General features: G+C 48.3%; 1 protein-coding gene across 4 annotated transcripts in view; it reads left to right on the forward strand.

Moving 5' to 3' along the window:
• The window catches only part of GJB1 (gap junction protein beta 1), a 45369-nt gene that overhangs the window by 28976 nt on the left and 1861 nt on the right, over positions 1-14532 (forward strand). Inside the window, exon 1 of one of the 4 annotated variants that reach the window (XM_033439090.2) lies at positions 11920-12169. The exons of 1 other annotated variant lie outside the window; for it this stretch is intronic. The gene's annotated coding sequence lies outside the window, so the exon portion shown is untranslated. Of the gene's footprint in view, positions 1-11919; positions 12170-13736; positions 13838-14024; positions 14504-14532 lie in introns of those variants that run through there. 2 more of the 4 variants (XM_033439091.2, XM_004275756.3) reach the window with 2 other exon arrangements.

Raw genomic sequence — 14532 nt, forward strand, 5'->3', positions numbered from 1 at the left:
CACGGAGCAACTAAGCCCGTGCGCCACAGCTACTGAACCCGCGTCCCTAGAGCCCGTGCTCCGCAACAAGAGAAGCCACTGCAATGAGAAGCCCACACACCGCAACGGAGAGTAGCCCCTGCTTGCCACAACTAGAGAAAGCCCACGTGCAGCATCAAAGACCCAACGCAGCCAAAAATAAATAATAAAATTAATTAATTAATTAAAAGAAAAGTATTATTCTAATAGAGGAGACACACAAGTAAACAGACAATATGGTGGACTACGAGGAGACACACAAGTAAGAGGAGACACACAATAGAGGAGACACACAAGTAAACAGACAATATGGTGGACTACGATATACAGCACAGAGGAGGAAATGAGGGATAGAGAAAGGGGACGGAACCAAACCTAAACTCCTGAATTTAGCATAAATGGCTACTGGCTACCTCTCACCTCTCCTCAACCTTTGTATGTGAAGGGCAGACTATCTGAGCTGAGTTTCAAAGAATGAAGAGTTGGCAAAGAAATGGGGAAGAGGTGTTATAGGCAGATTTTATCCTAAAGGCAGTGAGGAGCCAATGGGGCATTTGAAGCAGGGGAAGGATATGATCAGATATATATTTTAGAAAGATCACTCTGAATAAAGTTTGGAGAATGGATTGGAAGAGGCTGTTAAAAAATATGTTTTAGAAAAATATTTAATGACATTTTTTAAATGGTCATGATATAATGGCAAGTGAAAGAGGATATAAAATAATACATATTGCAGAGAACAGATTGGTGATTGCCAGAGGTGGGGGGTGGAAGGTGGGCAAAAGCATGAAGGGAGTCAAAAGGTACACACTTGCACTTACAAAATAAGTCATGGGGATGTAATGAACAGCATGGTAACTGTAGTAAATAATACTGTATTGCATATTTGAAAGTTGTTAAGAGAGTAGATGTTAAAAGTTCTCATCACACACAAAAAATTCTGTACCTATGTGTGGTAACTAGAGTTACTGTGGTGATCATTTCACAGTGCATACAAATATTGAATCATTATGTTGTACACCTAAAATTAATATAATGTTACATGTCAATTATACCTCATAAAAATAATATGCATTCTATAATGACAATTTTATTTTAAAAGTATATGTATATATTTTCATTGAAAAATGACTAAGGTTTCACACCTTGCAGTAATGGTTATCTATGGGTGGTGATGTTACAGACTATTTTTTTTTCTTTTTTATTTATTTATTGGTAGCGTTGGGTCTTCATTGCTGCATGCGGGCTTTCTCTAGTTGTGGCGAACAGGGGCTACTCTTCGTTGCGGTGCACGGGCTTCTCATTGCAGTGGCTTCTCTTGATGCAGAGCATGGGCTCTAGGGACGTGGGTTCAGTAGCTGTGGCGCACGGGCTTAGTTGTTCCGTGGCACGTGGGATCTTCCCGGACCAGGGCTCGAATCCATGTCCCCTGCATTGGCAGGCAGATTCTTAACCACTGTGCCACCAGGGAAGTCCCTAGAATAACACTTTTTTAAAATATAAATTTATTTATTTTATTTATTTATTTTTGGATGCGTTGGGTCTTCGTTACTGCGCGCGGGCTTCTCCCTAGTTGCGGTGAGCGGGGGCTACTCTTTGTTGTGGTGCACGGGCTTCTCATTGCGGTGGCTTCTCTTGTTGTGGAGCATGGGCTCTAGGTGCGTGGGCTTCAGTAGTTGCAGCACGTGGGCTCAGTATTTGTGCCTCGCAGGCTCCTGTTACAGACTATTTTTATGATTTGTTTTGGTATTTTCCAGTTTTCCATAAGGAACGTGCATTACTTGTGTAACAGCAAACATAAAAAAATTAATATAGGGCTTCCCTGGTGGCGCAGTGGTTGAGAGTCCGCCTGCCGATGCAGGGGACGCGGGTTCGTGGCCCGGTCCGGGAAGATCCCACATGCCACAGAGCGGCTAGGCCCGTGAGCCATGGCCACTGAGCCTGCGCGTCCGGAGCCTGTGCTCCACAACGGGAGAGGCCACAACAGTGAGAGGCCCGTGTACCGCAAAAAAAAAAAAAAAATTAATATAAAAGGGAAAAAATCAAAGAAGGAACTTTAGAGAAGGTGGGAGTGGTCAGCTGAATCCAACACCTCAGAGTCAGTAAGACTAGTTCTGAGGGATGTCCATTGGATTTAGCAACAAAGTGACCCTGGTGAAAACTATTTCAATGGAGTAGGGAACAGGGGCAGAAGTCAGACTGGAGAGGAATGGAAGAGTGAACGGGAGATGAAGAAGTGTAGACGGCAAGTATAGACATGTCATTCAAAAACTGTGGTTAAGGGCTTCCCTGGTGGCACAGTGGTTAAGAATCTGTCTGCCAATGCAGGAGACATGGGTTCAAGCCCTGGTCTGGGAAGATCCCACATGCCACGGAGCAACTAAGCTTGTGCACCACAACAACTGAGCCTGCGCTTTAGAGCCTGTGAGCCACTACTACTGTGCCCATGTGCTACAGCTACTGAAGCCTGCGTGCCTAGAGCCTGTGCTCTGCAACAAGAGAAGTCACCGCAGTGAGAAGCCTGCGGCACCGCAACAAAGAGTAGCCCCCGCTCGCCGCAACGAGAGAAAGCCTGTGTGCAGCAAAGAAGACCCAACACAGCCAAAAATAAAAATAAATTAATAAATTAATTTTTAAAAAGGTGGTTAAGAAGGAAAAGACATAGGGCAGAAGCCCACTTTCAGATATCATCCAGTTTAAGACTCCCACACTATGTGTGGTGGCTTTAAGCACCCTGAAGAGGGGTAGGTTATGAAGGTCTTCTGACACTCAAATTTTCAGTGTAAGGGGTACAGCATAGTGTGGAATTGGAAACAACAGCCAGCTCTAGGAATCAACGTCAGAAATTGCTCTTCCGGGCTCAGAGACAAACTTACGATCATTAGAACTGAGTGAAACACTCCAATGCTACGTATGTGGCTACCTAGTTTAAAGTGTGGGTTAATACTTGGGAAAGAGCCCTCCGCAAAATCTTGTGATAAGTATGAAATCATTGTGGAAGTTCTTGTGACTCATGTGATAACAGTCAGGGCTTCTTTATCAAGGTGTGTAACTCAGTTTTGTAGACAATGTTGTTCTCTAGGAGTAATGCCAAACCTCAGTGCATGCTACAGCTCAACCCATCCCCAACACTGTGAAGTGAAATGTCAAAAGTGAGAAAGAGCAGTTTATGTTTATTAAAGCACCAACACAGATTCAGCAATCAATAACCACTTGACATTCTGAAAAGCGCCCTCATGCTGGCAAATCCAATGCCACTGAACACCCATTGCCTAGGAGACAATGAAGTAGCTCAATCACCCTTGTCTTTTGTAGGAGGAAAAAATCAACCAAAATGGAGGCCTCTTCAGAGAATCTGAAGCTCTTATTTTTTTATCTGAGGCAGAGGCCCCATAGATTATGGAATCCTGATTCAGGATGTGTCTGCTTCTGGGGCGAGCAGAGGGAGAAGGATCCTAGGGGCATCCAAATAGAAGAGGTTTTCACATGTGGAGGCCCAGAGCAGCAAAGCCATAGAGGAGAACCATAATCTTTAAACAAAAGGCAAGATGAGGATGGAAACAGAAGGGAGACAAAATCTTTGTCTGAGAGGCTTGGGAGCAGGATTGTCCTATTCAGGTGCAAGGAACAAATTAAGGAAAGTAGGCAAGTTAGAATGAAGGCTGTAAAGGATGAAGAGGTATGAGAGCTCCCTCTTTTATACAGTGCTCAGAGCCTGTTGCAGGGACTGATTTGGCAGTTTAAAGAAGATATATAGGAGTAGATCCTATTTTCTCCTTGTGACACACGCACGTGCACACACACGCGCGCACACACACACACACACACACCACTGTATTGGCTGGGGCTGGAGGTGAGTTGGCTCAAAGCATTATGGATGAGAGTTAAGGTTGGACTCAAGCTCTTAGGGGTACCCCTCTGACCCACAGTTCTCTCCCTGGAATCCAGGTTGGTGAGGCTATCCAGGAATCCCTGTAACACACTTGCTGACTCCCTATCCCTGGTAGGGTGGATGGATGTACGTGAACAGGAACAGGGGCAGCTTTAGGCAGAAGGCAATGGGGTTCATGATTTCAGGGATCTGAATGGGCCTAGGAATCAGTCCTTTAATTGGCAGCAGAGTTGACTGGGGCAGGTGGAATTGGGGGAAAAGTGCCTGGGTTTCCTACCTACGCAGCCTACCATCCCTCCTATGAGCAATGCTTGTCAACAAAAGCCTTGGCCTTCAGGGTGTCATCAGCAGCCTGGCACTCCCTTAGGTATTGACATAAGAGCACTGGGTGGTTCAGAGAAATAAGAGGGGCAGTGGCTCTGATTGCTGAGGCAGAGGGATTCTGGATGAGGCATTCATGGTGTTATTGTTGACAAACTTGGGTGACAGAGGGAAGAGCAGAGAAGTCCAAAGATTAGACAGAAATGATGAGCCTTGGGACTTCTATTTAGGCCTGATTTACATGTTTTATTGGATTATCAGTTTGAGGGGGTGGGTGATGAACCAATACATTTCTACTTGGAAGTCCTGGAAAAGGATCCTATGAAAAAGAAATCCCCTTTATATACAGTATGATTTCAGTGATCAGTGTATATGTAAAGAAAGTAAACTAGTGGGAATTCCCTGGTGGTCCAGTGCTTAGGACTCTGCAGTTTTCACTGCTGAGAGCCCGAGTTCAATCCCTGGTCGGGGAACTAGGATCCCACAAGCTGTAGGGCGCGACCAAAAAAAAAAAAAAGAAAAGAAAAAGAAAGGAAACTGGAAAGAAAGTACTAAACTATTAGCAGCTTAATGGGCAGGGAGTCAGCTCATCAGGTTGGACAATTAGCAAACTTGGACAATTAGCAGAACAAGCTAAATTCTTCTGTGTCCTTTTTGCTTCACCCTTCAAACTTGACTCTTGGCTTCATTTTTCTGGCTATAACCTGGACTCCTCTCTGATTCCTCACTGCTATCATGCTACGTCTAGACCCCTTGGGATTGGATGCAACCTAGGAATTTTCTTCCCCTGCACCGCTCCCTGGGTCCTACAGCACACTGTACCCCAAAGCAGAAAGATCAGGAAATGGACATCAAGCTGTAGCATTAAGATGGGAGCCCAAAAGTTCCAATTTCCCATTACCCTTGTTTCACTTGGCTACCTGAAATGATGTGGAATTTTCTGGAATCTTTTGCAAGCGTACCCTCTTTTGGTGCAGTGATCAGACGCCAGTGAAATACAGTACCATTCCTCAAACCCCAGGAATTCGGGTCTTGATAAAATACAAAAATGGAGGCAAAGTGAATTTCAAACTGCAGGGAGTGGATATAGTGCTGCTTAATGCTCTTACTCCCAAGAAATCAATAAGCTTTACTGTTGGTAGAATGAGTGCACTATCCTGACCATGTGGGGCTGGTTTCAGGATATTTTACACTCTTAGGGTTTTTGAGGGGATGGCTGAAGCAACTTTGCTTTGTTCCCTGCTCCAAACTGTGCCGAGAGCAAAAGGTATATGCTTAATGTCAAGTGAATTGGTACACTGTGTCCAGTTGTTCAGAAACTCTCTTGAAAAAATATTGATAACTCCTCCCTTTTTTTTTTTTTTTTTCGGTACGCGGGCCTCTCACTGTTGTGGCCTCTCCCGTTGTGGAGCACAGGCTCCGGACGCGCAGGCTCAGTGGCCATGGCTCACGGGCCCAGCCGCTCCGTGGCATGTGGGATCTTCCCAGACCAGGGCACGAACCCGTGTCCCCTGCATTAGCAGGCGGACTCTAACCACTGCGCCACCAGGGAAGCCCAATAACTCCCCCTTCTTGACCTCTTCTAAGAATATGAATTCCTGAGACACAAACTCATTCATATAATACGTGTCCTTTAAAAAGGATTTGTGACAACGAAAACCAATTATGAATACAGGAAAACTTCCATTTTTCCCTAGCAGCCCTTATGGAAACAGTTTGCATAACCTTCCACAGCCTGAGCTGGGGTGGGGACTTTTGAAATGTTCTGCAGATTTTCAGGGTTAGCCATTTCCTTAATCTTATGGACCCATTTGGGAAGATCTTTTTGGCCTGTGTGTCTTAAGCAACATTTATATGGGAAGCTGTCCCCTTTGATTGCTGAGCCATACAGCAATGCTGTCTCATTGATCAAAGCCATACAAAATGCCACATTTTGTTCAGTAATGAGGCCCAGGGACGGACTGGATGATGGACTCCACATGCAATTTAGTACTGCTGCAGGCCATCCCGGGAAGCCTCAAGATCGCTGTGCTGAGGCAGCCGGCACTGCTCTGGGGTGTGATGAGCAGAGCTCCCACCGGCCTGCTGATTCTGTTGATGAGTTCAGAACCTCTGAACTATGACCATGTTGCTGGTGAAATGTGCTCTGAAATAAAGTGATCAGTTTTTTCCAGCAACTGTCCTGGTCCTGGGTGGAACAGAATGGGGAAAGCCCTTGTTTGGGCTAATGTCTGAGCCACGCCGGAGACAGCAGGCTTATGTTTAGGGCCTCTTATCTTGTATGTTTCCAGATCTAATGAAGATCTCCCTGAGTGAATCTGAGGAAATAAGCAGTCTGATGTAAAAAAAATTTTAATATTCCCCCAAAACGTCCACTGCAAGAAGAAGGTCTACTTAGGATTCAAGGCAGACGCTGGTTTTAGCTGCTTACCAGAAGCAAATGGATTTGCACTGCTCCCTGCAGTACAGTTTTCCTCCTCTCCTCTCCGTTTTCCTCCCCTCTTTCCCTCTCCCTTGCTCTCCCTTCTCTCCCCTCGCCTTTCCTCTCTCTCTTGCAGCACCCCATCCAGAAGATGTATTCAAGCAGCAATAAACAGGCAGAGGATAAGTGGCTTCTAACAATAGTATTTTTTATACAGCTACAAACTACTCTAAAAGACTTCCTGTAGCCTAGAACTGCAAGCACCCTAGAGAAACCATGTCCGAACTCTAAGAAACAATGAATACACACTGATGTTGACCTGTATTTTCCCTTCCTAGGAGCTCTGTTATAGGAGCTTTCTCTTCTGGTCAAACAGGTCTGCCCACCATTCCCTAAACATCTCACAGCTTCCTGTCACCTGGAATGCCTGGCGTCTCTACCTCTTTTATGACCCATGTCCCACTCTGCCTCTTCCAATAAAACCTACCTTAATACTCCTATATCTGAATGCCTTCTGGCCCCTCATATCTACGTATGTCATTTAGGACATACTCCCTTGTTGTAGGTACTCGGGTATACCTCTCATCTCTCCTGCTAGCTTAGACCCTTCTAGAGTCAAGGACCAGTTCTCACTCAGATACTCCATGGGACCTATAGAGCTCATCAGCTGTGATGTCATGGTTAAACTAACAAGCTCTGGTGCCAGACTCCCTGGGTTCAAATCTTGCTTTGTCACTTGCTAGCTGGGTGACCTCAGTTATGTCACTTATCCTCTGTGTGCCTTAATTCCCCTGTAACATGGGAATATTAATAGCATATACCGCAGAGGGCTATTTTTTTTAATAAATTTATTTTTTATTTTATTTACTTTTAGCTGCGTTGGGTCTTTGCTACTGTGCGCGGGCTTTCTCTAGTTGCAGCAAGGGGGTGCTCTTCGTTGCGGTCTGCGGGCTTCTCATTGTGGTGGCTTCTCTTGATGCGGAGCACGGGCTCTAGGCCCGCGTGCTTCAGTAGTTGTGGCACACGGGCTTAGTTGCTCCGCGGCATGTGGGATCTTCCCAGACCAGGGCTTGGACCCGTGTCTCCTGCATTGGCAGGCGGATTCTTAACCACTGCGCCACCAGGGAAGCCCACAGAGGGCTATTTTGAGAATCAAAGTGATACTTGCAAAGAACTTTGAACGTTGCCTTTCACCCATTAAGTACTCAAGAAAAGCTAGTCCTCTTTATCTACTCCAACCTGTACTCTCAGCAGGAACTGCCAAGCGCCAAAGAATGGCATTCAGCCTGTCCCCCATGGTGTCTAGCTCAGTTTTGCCTTATACCAAGTTTACCAGACACTCACTGAAGGAATTCCCTACCTGACTTTAAATATCCTTCCTGCTCTGAGCCCCTTAGCTGACTGATGGTATTGTCCACAGCCACCCAACACAGTCTTGTCTCCTTTCTGTCTCCCAGACATGCCCCACTCATTCCTACCTTTGTGCCTTTACTCACAGTGTTCTTCCTCCCCGGAATGCTAACCCTACCCTTTACCTTTCCAACTCCCACCCATACTTTACTCTTATTATGTATGTATACACACACACACACACACACACACACACACAAAATTTATTTATTTATTTATTTTTGGCTGCTTTGGGTCTTTGTTGCTGCCCATGGGCTTTCTTTAGTTGCGGCGAGTGGGGGCTACTCTTCGTTGGGGTGCGAGGGCTTCTCATTGTGATGGCTTCTCTTGTTGCAGAGCACAGGCTCTAGGCACGTGGGCTTCAGTAGTTGTGGCACGTAGGCTCAGTAGTTGTGGCACACGGGTTTAGTTGCTCTGCGGCATGTGGGATCTTTCCGGACCAGGGTTCGAACCCATGTCCCCTTCATTGGCAGGCAGATTCCCAACCACTGCGCCACCAGGAAAATCCCTCATGGCAACTTTTGAGTCTTGGTCTTGTCTCCTCCGGAAGTTGATAAATTCCTTAAGAACAGTTAGGATGTTTTCCCCTCTCCTGCCATCTGCCCCTGGCATGTAACCAGTACTGGGTACCCAACAGGTGTCCAGTGAAGACATCAATTGATGTACCCATATGCCCGGGTATGGCCAAGGGAAGCCAGAGCTCTGGCTCTCTTTCTGGCAGTGAGCTTGGGCTGGGGTGAAGAGAAGGCAGGTGACCAGTTTCTGCTGACTTCACTTATTTCTTCACTGCCCCTCAGGTCACAGAATTAGCAGGATCTTCAGGTAAACCTTCCTTCAAACTGGACTGATCCCTCAGTTAATGGTTGACATTCTCTGTTTACCTTAATGATTGCCAAGATCTGTTGCTGCACACGATACATTTTGTGGTTCAACTGTCTTGGCCCCGAGGGTAGAAGGCAATTCTGAAGAGGTTTTGGGGTTCTGGGATGGGATTGGAAATACTTTGGTCCATCCCTAGCCACTCAGGGCATGGGCAATAAACAGAGGGCCACAGAGCACCCTGGTACTGCCATGTGGGGGAAGCACTGCTGTCTCTCACCTCAGCCTCAAGGGGCCAGTAAGCATTGCCCATGGCTTTTTTTTTTCCTCCCCATAGTCATATCATTTTAAAGACTGGGAGCTGGAAGGGATGGAAGGGATGGCACACATTGGATCTACCTATGGCCAGGGGTGGGGGAAGGCTGAGGGCTGTTAATGAGCCCAGATCCAGTTCAGCCCCCCAGACTGGGCTAAATATGCATACATGGGCGACGATGATGCCTCTCTTCCTCTGGGACGGGGCAGTAACTTCAGGCTACGTGATTTGTGTCTCCAAAGCCACTGGGAGCTCAGGGGATCAATCTTATTTAATGATTGTGTGTGGGAGGAAGTAGGGCTGGTTAATGTTTGTCTGGTTCCTCTTGGGCTGTGGGCCATATCTGGCTCCAGCCCTGGACTCTTTGTCCCTCCCCTGGACTGGGCTGACAGTACCTAGTGACATAGTGCAGACACGCCTGCAGACATTCCCTGGGAAAGGGCAGCAGCAGCCAGGTGAGGAAGCTGGGGGCTGAGGGAGGTGGGCCCCGGGGGCTGGTGTGGCCCAGGAGGGCAGAAGCGGGGGCTGGGGAGAGGCCCGGGTTTTGCCTTCTCTTGGGCTCAGCATTCAGCCACTTAGATCCCTCCTCTGCTTCCCTCTGAGCTGGGCTGAGGCCCCTCCCGCCAGGCTTGCTTAGTTTCTCTCTGTAACCCCCAACTCATCCTCTTTCCAGGCTCCGTGTTGCTTCTGCTCTCACTCTTTTTTTCCCAGACAAGAATCCCCCTCATCTCCACAGGGTCAAATCCCCAGAAAGACTTGAGGGGCCCCCACCAAGCTCAGGGTGGCCAAGTTTATCTCTTTAAGACATTTCCTGCCACACAGGGTTAGGGTTCCGTGGGGCCTCTGGGCACTGCCAGGTGCTGTCTTCCTTCCCTGATTAGAAGGTAAACCAGGCATGCAACCAACATGGGGGCTGTCAGCGGATGAATACAGTGCACTCAGCAGGCCCAGAGGACCAGCCAACGGGGCCAAGATTTGGGAGCATGCGTTTCCATCTTCTTGAGGGAGACAGGGAGACTCAAGCTGAGCTTGGAGTAACTGATGACTGGGAGATCTAAAAGACGGGTGGCCCCCCCCCCAGCTGTTTAAAAGTTGTTCCAGCTGTTGGGAATAGTACTTCAGAATGCATGGACTTTTAGAAAATGAGATGGGGAGAGGAGAATAGAGACAAGAGGGGTTTGAATGGAGAGAAGTATATATGAGGATGCAGCAGAGCAATGGGGAAGGGACCCAGGCTTTGGTGAGGGGCCAACATGAATCCTAATCTGAGCTCCAGGACTGGCTTACCAGCTGTGTGATAAGTTACTCAGCTTCTTTGAGCCTCCATCTCCTCCTCTGTGAATTGCAGACAATAACCCACAGCTCACAGGGTTGTAGTGAGGATAAGAGTTAAGGAACAGACCACTTCTAGCACACAGTAGGTATTTCATAAATGGTGGCTGCTATAATAAGCCCAAGTAGAGAGCCGTAAGAGGGCATAGTCTGATTGAGCCGTAAGAGGGCATAGTCCAAACAGTGACGAAGGGAGCTGATATTAGCAGGAGTTCTGTGGAAAGACCATGGCAGAGTGAGAGAAGAAGAAAACTGGAATGAGCTAGATTGGCCCTGACCCAAGCCCGGCCACAGAATACGTATGGCAGCGTAGAGGGAACAGTGCAGCGACTGAGGTGCTGTGGAACCACAGGGGGTAGGCAGGGAAGAGAAGCAGGTGAAGAGGCAGAGGGCTGGAGGAGTTTGGTCTTAGCCACGCCAAACTGATGAAGGCAGCCCAGAATTCAGAAGAAAATCTCAAAGAAAGGTCCCTGTCCTTTCCTGGCCAGAGGCTGCCTGTGAAACAGGGGAGGGAGTGTGGAGTCTGAAGCTGAGTGTAACCTCAGCCAGCCCAGCCGGGCCTCTCTTCCCCAAACCAGAAAGACACAAGGAGTTGGAAGGAGGTACAGGGAAGAGGTGGGAGCAGAAAGAGAGAGACAGACTTGATGAAAGTGTGCGTGTGTGCACGCATACCCACGCATGCTGGCACATGTGGAAAGGAGTATACGTTTTTGAGTTATGGGCCTGGTCTCAGAATGCATCGTCCTTTAAGGAAGAGAGGCTGCCAGTGTACAAAGGCTTTAGGGTCAGAGGAGAACAAATTTGAAATTTGACTCTACCATTTAGCAGCAGTGCAGTTGTCATTGAGGTAAGTTATTTAACCTCCCTGAGCCTCGACTGCCTTGTCTGAGAAGTGGGTATAATATTAGTTGGAGGCACTAAGGATGATCTCCTGATTTGGAACTGTGCTCGAGTGCTTGGGCAAACCTGAATATGAGGACAAGGCCAGAGCCTGACATGGTCAGAGAAGTCTTGCCCAATTAAACATGAGAGCAAAACACTCCTGGAGCAACACAGAGCATATCAATACCTGGACTTTAACCCAAAGTCACAAAAACAGTTTGGATTTCAAAATCAGGTAAGTCCCCTGGATGTTTTTTTTTTTTTTCTTTTGTGGTACACGGGCCTCTCACTGCTGTGGCCTCTCCCGTTATGGAGCACAGGCTCCGGACGCGCAGGCTCAGCGGCCATGGCTCACAGGCCCAGCCACTCCGCAGCACGTGGGATCTTCCCAGACCGGGGCACGAACCCATGTCCCCTGCATCGGCAGGTGGACTCTCAACCACTTGCGCCACCAGGGAAGCCCGCCCCTGGATGTTTTTGAAATGAAACCCTTGAGGTATTGATGTTGACATAGGGATCAGCTCTCCTTCCAAAGGGAGAGCAAAAATTGAGATCCCAGCGCCTGCACAAGGGTCCTTAGGGGCCCCAAAGGGAGCTCCTGGATATGTCCCAGAGGGCTCAAGAAGATGGGAGGCGGAGAGCTACAAGAACCTAGAAACTCAGGGGTGGCCAGGCTGTCTGTGGGGCACCGCTGAGGGACAGAGAGAAGAGAACACATGAAGTTTGCTTTGGGGCTTGAGGAAGCAGCTGGAGAAAGGTAAGGAAGGGGAAACAGAACAAATCAGGAGGCCCCCGAAAGCCCTGGGAAGGGAGGAGAGGAAAACAACTGTCAGTTATAGGAAAGGGGAGAAGGGCTAGAGGAGAATAAAAGCCAGACCAGTCTTCGATCTCTCTGTTTCTGAAACACACTCATAGAAAGAAAAATGATTTACTGAGGCAGTAAAACCTTATGGGAAAGGGTATGGGCTCTGGAGTCAGCTTGACCTGGCTCAAATCCCAGCTCTGGCACTCACTGCATGACCCTTGTGACACTGGGGTAAGTCCCTTCGCCTTCCTTTGCCTCAGTTTCCTCGTCTGTGACATGAGGATTACAAATAACACCTCCGTCACGGGGTTGTTCTGAGATTCACATGAGATCGTGTGCGTGCAAGGGCCTGGCACATAACAGGGGCTCAGGAAATGGTTATTCTTAATAATGCTCCTCGACCACCTGTTTTTGACTCTAACATGTCTCACTGGATGAAGCGTTTCTTCCCGGGGTACCTCCTGTAGCAGCTCTGCCTGCAGAATCCCAGGCTTGGGAGAAAGGGCACCTGCGTCCCTGCTTTTCCCATACTGGTTTAGGCCCACAGCATAAACTGGCTGAGGTTTTTTTGTTAAGCTAAATGAAGGAACCTTGTTCAGGGACGTAATCTATCTCCCATGCGCCGTCCCTTCGTCCCCTAGTTCCTGTCATTCCGTTCCGTTCCCCACAGCTTTTCCAGTTGCTAATACCCTACCCTTTCCCCTACAACAACCACTGCCCCTGCATCCAGGCCTGTGTGTTCTCACAGCCAGTTCCCGGCTTCCAGCATGATCTCCTTGCAACTTAATGGCAGAAGTGGTGGGAGGTAGAAGGAGGCCTTCTTTGCCTGCCTAAGGGACAGAGGGGAATTTCTTCCCTAGAGCAACCGGCAAGCTCAGGAAACCAGGAGTTACCATGTATGCTTGACTTGGGGGCAGGGCAGCAATGGAACAGTCTGTTCTGTCTCAGAGAGACACTATAGGTCAACAACAGCATTGGGAAGGAAAAAAGAGGGATATTGGGTTTGGCAGATCACTTAGTTCCTCCGAAGCCACATTGTATTCTCTTCCTGATAAGGTTTTTACTTCCCTTGATCACCAACTATGATATTGGAGCTGGGCTAAGAACTTTTGCAGGTTGCTTCTTTGAACCTCACCATAACCCTGGGTATTAGCCCCATTTATAGATGAACACGGCAGACTCGGAGGTTCGGTAACTCAGCCCAAAGTCGTAGCCAGTGAAGAACCAGGATTCACACCCAAAGCTAGGTGACTCTTACCTATTCCGTCTTCTAACTTTCTGTTTGCTTGCTTAACGTTTGCTTTCTCCTCCTGGCTTGTCCTCACCTGGCCACCCTCGATATGGGCTCAAGGAGGGATGGTCAGGGTTTGCTCCATGACACTGGAGTTGGACTGTACGCATTGGTCAGCAGCTTCCTTGTTTCTTGTGCTTTTATGGCTAGCATTAGCCTTTGCTTTTGTTGCTGCTGCTGCTGTTGTTGTTGTCATTAACGGCTAGGCTTCGCTTTTGTGGACACCATCAGCAAAAGCACAAGGATTATACCGTGGAAAGAGCCTAGACTTCTGCTGCGGATACCTTTGTGTTTCATCTTACTCAAACACTTCAGCTGTGTGATCTTGAGTGAGTTACTTAACTTATCTGAGCTTCAGCTTCCTCAGCTGGAAAGACTGGGGTAACAGTCCTTAGACGCTTGCTAAATGGGTCAAAAGAAAGAATGTATGGGAAAATGCTTAGCACAGTTCCTGGCTTGATAAATGTGAGCTCCCTTTCCTAAGCTCAAGCTCACCCATTCCCTGGAGGGGATCTAAGCCTAGGAAAAATCCTGCTGAATCTAAGTTTCTAGTAGAGTCACCGGAGAGGGCCTCAGCCCAGAGCCTCCTGGTTCCCCCCGGGTCCCCTCTTACATGCACCTGTCTTTGTTCCATCTTCCCCCCGCCCGCCCCGCTGTGGCCATTCTTCTGGTGGGGCTATGGGGCGGGTGCGGCGATGGACCGGGCGGGCACAGAACAGGTGGGTGCAGGCTGGGTGTCCGGCGCTGGGACACAAGTGCTCTGTGTGTAGGGTGGGCGGAAGTCAGGGCGTTTGATCTGAATTCTAAAGGGCGTTGTTCAGAGCCCCACAAAGGTCCCATTGTGCAGACACTGGGTATAAAGCAGCATATGACTCCCCAGCACCGGGCGGCAATGAATTGGGACGCAGGCGCGGACCCAGGGACCACTCCCCCTGCACAGACATGAGACCATAGGGGACCTGTCTGGGTGGCCTCAGGGATAGGCGCTCCCCAAGGTAATGAGGCTTTGTTGGGTTTGCCCCAG

The sequence above is a fragment of the Orcinus orca genome, chromosome X (assembly GCF_937001465.1).
Source record: "Orcinus orca chromosome X, mOrcOrc1.1, whole genome shotgun sequence".
NCBI lineage: Eukaryota > Metazoa > Chordata > Mammalia > Artiodactyla > Delphinidae > Orcinus > Orcinus orca.